Raw genomic sequence first — 7,071 nt, 5'->3', positions numbered from 1 at the left:
TTGTTCTTTTCCCTGTTTTTCATTTGGGCCATCCTAGCGGGCGTGAAGTAATATTTCCTTGTAGTCGCGACTTGCTTTTCGCCAGTAACTGATGATGCTGAGCATCTTTTCATGTGCTTATTGGCCATTTGTAATCTCCTTTAGAGAAGTGTTTGTTCATATCTGTTGTCCATTTAAAAAATTGGGTTATCTGTTATTTTATTGTTGAATCATAGTTCTTTTTGTATTCTGGAAACTAGGGTACTACCTCCTTATCAGATACATTATTTGCAAATATTTTCTCCCATTACGTGGGTTGTCTTTTTATTGTCTTGATAGTGTCCTTGGAAGCACAAAGTTTTACATTTTTATGAAGTCCAATTTTGCTTCTTTTTCGTTTGCTTGCTTGTGCTTTTGGTGTCATATCTAAGAAATCATTGTCTTTTCCAAGGGCGTGAAGATTTACACCTAAGTTTTCTTCTAAGAAGAGTTTTCTCGTTTTAGCTCTTACATTTAGGTCTTTGATCTATTCTGAGTGAATCTTTGTATATAGCATGAGGTAGGGGTCCAACATCATTGTTGCGCATGTGGACATCTAGTGGTCCCAGCATCATTGATTAAAAAGACTGTTCTTTCTCCATTGAATTGTCTTGGCTCTCTTGTCAAAAATCAACTGACCATACGTGTATGGGTTTATTTACACAATTACCTTTTAAGTGACATCCGGGAAGTAAGTTACAGTAGCATCCACATAGTCACAACTATGTGACAGGGAGCGTGGCAGATGGAGGAGAACAAATGAGAAATTTGGAGCCCCACAGAGCTGTCTTTCAATTCCCGATGCCCTGTAACCCCAGGCAAGCTATTTTATTTTGTCTTTTAAGAAATAGCACAATGTATTGCACTGAAAGCATTCTCGTCGTAAAAAATACCAACATCTGGATGTCCCTGAGCTTCAGTCTCCTCCTCTGTCGTGTCTTAGCCTCAGAGCTGGTGTCAGGCACAAAAGAAGAGGGAGAGAGAAGGGAGCTCCAGGCGGGGTCAGGGGCGTGAGCAATGCCTCGGTGTCCGAGAAGTGCTGGGTGGGATGTGGGGGGACAGTGAGAAGTCTGTGTTGAAAGGCTGCCTCTCTTGTCCTTTGATTGGTGAAAAAACAAAGGACTCTGGGGCCTGCGTTACAGCACAGCTCAGAGGATGCCTCCCCCGTCCCCCTCAGGAGCCCCATGGCAGAGAGGCCATGACATCTGGCCACGCCTCCCGGCCACAGGGCTGGCACAAGCAGGCTGCACATGTCGTCGGAGCTGTTGGCTCCCCTTGCCCTGGGCTGTGCAGAGACAGCAAGGTGGGTTGGGGTCCAGTGGGAGGGCTTTTGTTTCTTGCTTTGCAGTTAAGTGAGCAAAACACTCAGGTGGGGAGAAGAAAGTGTAACAGGAAGGTGGGGAGAAGAAAGTGTGACAGGAAGGTGGGGAGAAGAAAGTGTGGGTGGGGAGAAGAAAGTGTGACAGGAAGGTCAGAGGAAACTTCCATTTGTTAACCACCTGCTGTGTCCCAGGAGGCACTTGGTGAACTTCATCTCAGCTCACAACCACCCAGAGAAACATCCCTATTTCAGAGAACCCAAAACTGGCTCAGAGAGGAGGATGCATTTGCCCAAGATGACACAGCTTGCAGGTGACAGAGCTGGGATTTGAACCCGGTTCCATCTGTCCTGAAGCACATGCTTTCCTCATAATGCCAAGCTACCCGAGAGAAACGAGAGAAAAAGAGGAGGGCAAGAGAGAGGGAGCCCAGCTGACGGAGAGAGTCACACAGAGAGGATAAATAAAGAGAGGCAAAATAAAGAACAAGAGTGGAAAGAGCATAAGGCTGTGGCCGGGGCCTGGAGCGGGTCCTCAGGGAGTAGCTGAGGGCGGGGATGGCCGGAAACCGGCTCACCGAACCGGGAGCCAAGAACCATGCTTGGCCTGAGACCTGGTGGAAAGCTCTCACCTCAAGACCTTGAAGAGGAGGAAGCTGGCATGGGGGAGCAGGGTCTGCCTGGGAGGAGGGCAGCGGGGCTGAGCGGCCAGGGGCTGCCAAGCAGGGCTTTTCGCACATCTTCCAGCTCAAATAACCACCGTGGCCACTCAGGCTGGCAGGCTCTTGCTCCTGGACGTGCAGAGCGGCAGGCCTGGAGGCCGGGAAGGAGGGAGCGATGACCAAGACTTCCTGGAACACCGCTTGTTCTTACGACAAACCCGCTAATGTGGCCTGTAAGTAGGGTGAGTGTATAGTTTATTGTCCAAACTGGGACGCTCAGGAGTGAGCAGGGACCGCAGGCATAAAAGCATGTGTATGCCCCCAGCCTCTAAGGCCCTGCACGGCCGGGGGTGGCCTGTGTCTGCTGCAGCTGCCCCTCAGCTCTCTGGCCTTCCTCCACAGACGCTCAGGGCCTCGGCACTGCCTGGAACCTCTGCCCGCCCCACACCATCACCAGCATCTCTCCACGCCCCTTCATTGTTCCTACTCGTCCTCAGAACTCAGCTCAAGCCACGCCAGTGCCCTTGGTAAGCTACTCAATACATCGTCTGCTTTTCGTGCACAGCACCCATCACAAAAACAATAATGAAAGAAAGTCTCGATTGTGTGTTTGATTGTTTTGAAGTCTGTCTCCCTTGCCAAGGGCAGGGCTGGGTCTGACTTGCCCACTGTTGTATCCTGACCACCCAGCTGATGGCCCCGGTGCATAAATGAATAAATCAACTCCCAGGTGCCCCTGGACGGCCACACAGCGGTGGGCCACTCTTGTATTTCTTGGTTCTTCCCTATACAAGGAAAGAAAAGGAAGGAGCTAGTCCTAAAGAAAATAACCTCCTGGGCACAATGTGCTCTTCTGATTTCTTCCACAGGCTTGGAGCTCCTGTAGGGAGAGACCTCTCCCCTTTCAGAGACTGCTCCCCTCTCTCCTCTCTTCCCCAGCCTCCAGACCAGCTTCGGGCCTGAAGGAGGGGCTCAGGTTGGACTCACTGATGAGTGATGGCAATGTGAACGTCACTGTGGTGGATCACAGAGAGTCTGAACTGGAAGGAACCCTAGAGATCATGAGATAGCATGTAAGTGCTGAGTCCAGGCACTGGGGTATTGTAGGCGCAAAAAATAACAGTGCTCCTTCTTTTAGAGGTCATCTTGTCCACTCAGCCACCTTTTTTTCCTAGTTTTTATTTAAGTGTACCATTCAGTGCATTTTAGTATATTCACAAAGTCGTGCAACCATCACTACTACCTAATTCCAGAACATTTTCATCACCCCAGAAAGAAAGTGCATACCCAATAGCAGTCATGCCTCCTCTTCCCCTCCCCTTAGCCCCTGGCAATCACCAGCCATCTTATTTTAAAGACAGGGAAACTGAGGCCCAGAGAGGGCAGTGCTGTGTCTAACGTCACACTGTCAGCCAGTGGCAGAGCCAGCACAAGAGCCCAGGCCTCCTGACACGCAGGCTGCTTGCTCAGGGAGCAAGTCCGAGCTCTCTCCGGCATCCTCAGACATTCTCTGGTGCCTAACGTGGAAGAGCTGTTTAGCAAAGGCCTGTTAAGTCAGTCCCCCAGGTAAGATGAGACTGTGCCACCCGTAACTGAGCCCTGAACGCTTCAGAGCCTGCCCCAGCCCGGAATGGAGCGGAGGGCTTCTGAGGCGCAGGAGACACACTAGAAATTATTTCCAACTTGCACCCTGCTTCCTCCAACGGCCAGTGTCCTTTCTGGCTGGGGCTGCCCGTCCCCTGTGACCACACGGCCCCCTCTCACCTCCTTCAGCATCCCCAACGGCCCCCTTCTCAGGGAGGCCTGCCCTGCCCTCCCTATTTGAAAGTGCCAACAGGCCCCGTCCCGCCCTGGCGCTCTCTGTCCTCCCTGCAGGTGGACTTCTCCACAGCACTTACCATCACCCATCCACATGCTGTATGCTTGCTTCTTTACCTGGTTACTGTCTGTCTGCTCCAAGTAGAATGTCTGCCCCCTGAGGGCGGGGATTTCTGTCTCCTTAGCTCACTCCTAGAACAGGGCCTGTTACACAGAAGGTGTTTCATAAACATTGGTTGAATGAATGTGTGACTAAATGGATGGTTAGTTGTTATTGCATTTTGTTCTTATCAGCAGTAGGCAGGGGAGGGGTTATTCTGCCTGTTTCATAGACGTGTCCTAAGCCACTCAGGCTGCTATAACAAAGTCCCACAGGCTGGTGGCTTGAACAACAGACATTTATTTCTGACAGTTCTGGAGGCTGGAGGTCCAAGAGCAAGGTGCTGGCAGATTGGGTCTCGGTGACAGCCCTCTTCCCGGCTTGTAGAGGGCCGCCATCTTGCTGTGTGCTCACACGACCTCTTTGTGCCCTGGCAGAGAGAGACACGGAGAGAGAGAGACCTCTAGTCTCTCTTCCTCTTCTTGGAAAGACACTAATCCCATCATGGGGGCCCCACCCTCATGACCTCATCTAAACCTATGACCTCCCAAAGGCGCCACCCAAATACCATCACACTAGCGGGTAGGGCATCAACATATGAATTTTGGGGGGACACAAACATCCAGTCCACAACAGATGGCAAGCTGAGGTCCAGAGAGGTCATCTGGGAACCAGGGGCAGGTCATTATTGTCCCCCGCCCCTTGGTCTTGTCAGGGGAGCCTGCAGTGGGGTTGAGGTGGGCATGAGGAAGCAAGGGCCAGCCTTCCTGGGTTTGCCATTGTTTTTAGGACCCCAGAAAGCAGAGTCAGCTACGAACCCAGCCTCTACTCCTTCCTGCAATAATTTAGCAGCTTTCACATTCCATGCCTTAGCCAAAATGGAAAAAGAAAGAAAGGAAAAAAGGCAGTGCTATTTTTTAAAATGGCCTTAGTTCTGTGAGCTCCAACATGGAAAGTGCTGTCCATGATGTCATGGGCCCTGAGGCCCCCTGGGCAAAGTAACTGACACTTCATCCAGCGGGCTGGGCCCAGGGTCCGCACACTCCTCCTGCCAGAGCTCTGTTAGTCTGCGGGCAGGCAGGGGCTGCATCTGCAAGCCCGGGCCAGACCCCGAGCCAGGACAGAGCTGGGCGCTGGGCAGGCAGGGGGCACTCGCAGTTAATAGGCCAGTAGAACACCTCGCTCTGCATCGTCCAGACATCTTGGAGGTCCACCTCTCATGTGACCTATGGCAGCCCTGAGACACAGACACAGAGGGTGAGCACTCTCTGAACTCTGTCTTTCCATGGGGGAGCAGAGCCCAGAGGGGTGTGGTGCCCTGCCCAGGGTCACACAGCTAGGGAGTGATGACCTTGGGGAGCTTGAACCCTGCCCTCTGATTCTAAATTGTATGGTCTACTTAGGAGGAGAGGGCACGGCCCTGGACCAAGAGAAGCTGAAAGACTGAGATAGGCTGCGGGGAAACCACTTGGTCAAGTCCAAGTCTTCATTCTACAGTGGAAGAAACTGAGAGGGCAGGGATTGGCCCAAGGTCACACAGAGTCGATCCACAAACTAGGCAGGGCTGGGTGCAGGCTCCCGAGTCCTGGCGGGGAGTATTTCCTACTGTATCCTGCACTTAAGCAGTTCCGTTTGGGCGGAAGCTCTGCTGTTCGGGAAGAGACGCCAGGCCTTTCCAGAATCCGGTCTAAGGCTGTCTTCCAGGACCTGCTGTCAAGGCTTGTTCCTCAGGGACCAGCTGTTGGCAAAAGGAGGCGAGGTATTGATTATGGCTGGGGCTGGGGGAGTGGAGAGAAGGGACGGGGAAGGGCAGTGGAAGTTTCTCTGAGAAACAAACCAAAGGTATCTTTATTTTTGCTTTTTCTTATCTGTATGTTCTAATTTTTCTGCAGTGATATAATTCATTTTTCATATTTGAAAGTGATAAACCATGTAATTGGGAACGCGCTGGGAATCCAGGTTGTCTCAGTCCTGACTGTCTGTGTGAGCTTGGGTAGGTCCCCACCTCTCTCTGGGCCTTTGTTAGAAATGCCAGTAAGGAGGCTGCCCAGTGAGAAGTAAGAGACTCAAAATGCTCCCTGGCTCCGGACACAGCTCTCCAGCCTGGTCATCACAGATGTTAACCCAGCCAAAGAAAGAATGCAGTAACCAAGGAGTGAGGTGTCCAGAGCAGAGCCAAGGTCCAGAGAAGCCCACTTTGGCTGTGTGCACATCCAACACTGTCCAGAAGGGAAGAACTGTCTGAGGGACGTGCCCATCCCAGTCCCCAGAGGGCTTCTCTGCGGAGTGGAGACAGTCCATCAGGTTTCACCAAGGTCTGCGTGAACAGCCCTCTGCACAAGCCCTCCTCGCCCCTTTGCTCAGACTCCAGGCCCTCCAGGCCCCAGCTTCCCAGAGACCCAGCTCCCAGGAGGGAAGGAGACGGGGGAGGGGACAAGAGCACTCCTGTCAGCAGAAAGGGAGCCGGCCCGGGGTTGCTTACAATAGTGCTGGGAGGAGGCATTGACCTTGAGCGACATGGTTAGGGCCAGCCTGTCTGACCTTCCTAGGCATCTTGAGAAAGGTCAACATCAGGACCAACCAGATAAGGGCCAGACTCCAGGCTGGTCCCTCACCCAGGTCCTGCCACCCAGTGAAAGGTCAAATGATTTGAATATGTGTATAGTGTTTAGAACAGTGCCTGGAATAAAACAAGGAGCCAGTGAAAGTTAGCTGTGGCCTAGCTGGACAGCAGGGCGGAGTGCTGGGTCCAGAAAGGGAGGAGGGTCTTGAACTTGGCCATCGGTCCAGTGGGAGCCCCTGCATCCAGGAGGCTCAGCTCACGCCGTCTCTGCCACCTACGGATACCGAGAGGGCACCTCCCTGACTGTTCTGAAATGCGACATCACTTTCTGGAGATGGGCTCCCCTCTGATCTTCAGGCCTGAGGCAGGCATCATGGCTCTCCATCCCTGAATTGTCTTCCACCCACCAGCCCTCACTCACCAGCTCTGGGCTAAACCTCAGAGGCTGGGAATTCTAGGCCAGGCTGAGACCCCACAGTGTCAGGGCTGGAAGGTCCTCAGCGTCTGCCATGTTTGCCCCTCCTCCAAGGCACACATGGGGAAACAGAGGTCCAAAGAGGGAAAGGGGTCCCCTCCCACCCCCCATCTCCAG

General features: G+C 52.7%; 1 long non-coding RNA gene across 1 annotated transcript; it reads left to right on the top strand.

Annotated features, from left to right (window-relative positions):
• Positions 1-1,183: 1,183 nt before the first annotated feature.
• On the top strand, positions 1,184-6,619 carry LOC138925032 (uncharacterized). Its single transcript, XR_011440677.1, has 5 exons — positions 1,184-1,321; positions 2,084-2,240; positions 2,401-2,525; positions 2,868-3,071; positions 5,320-6,619. It is a non-coding gene; the product is annotated as an uncharacterized lncRNA (long non-coding RNA).
• The last annotated feature ends 452 nt before the right edge of the window (positions 6,620-7,071 follow it).

The sequence above is a fragment of the Equus caballus genome, chromosome 7 (assembly GCF_041296265.1).
Source record: "Equus caballus isolate H_3958 breed thoroughbred chromosome 7, TB-T2T, whole genome shotgun sequence".
In the NCBI taxonomy this organism is placed as follows: domain Eukaryota; kingdom Metazoa; phylum Chordata; class Mammalia; order Perissodactyla; family Equidae; genus Equus; species Equus caballus.
The sequence above is the reverse complement of the archived record's forward strand: the minus strand, read 5'-3'. Positions and strand labels throughout refer to the sequence as shown.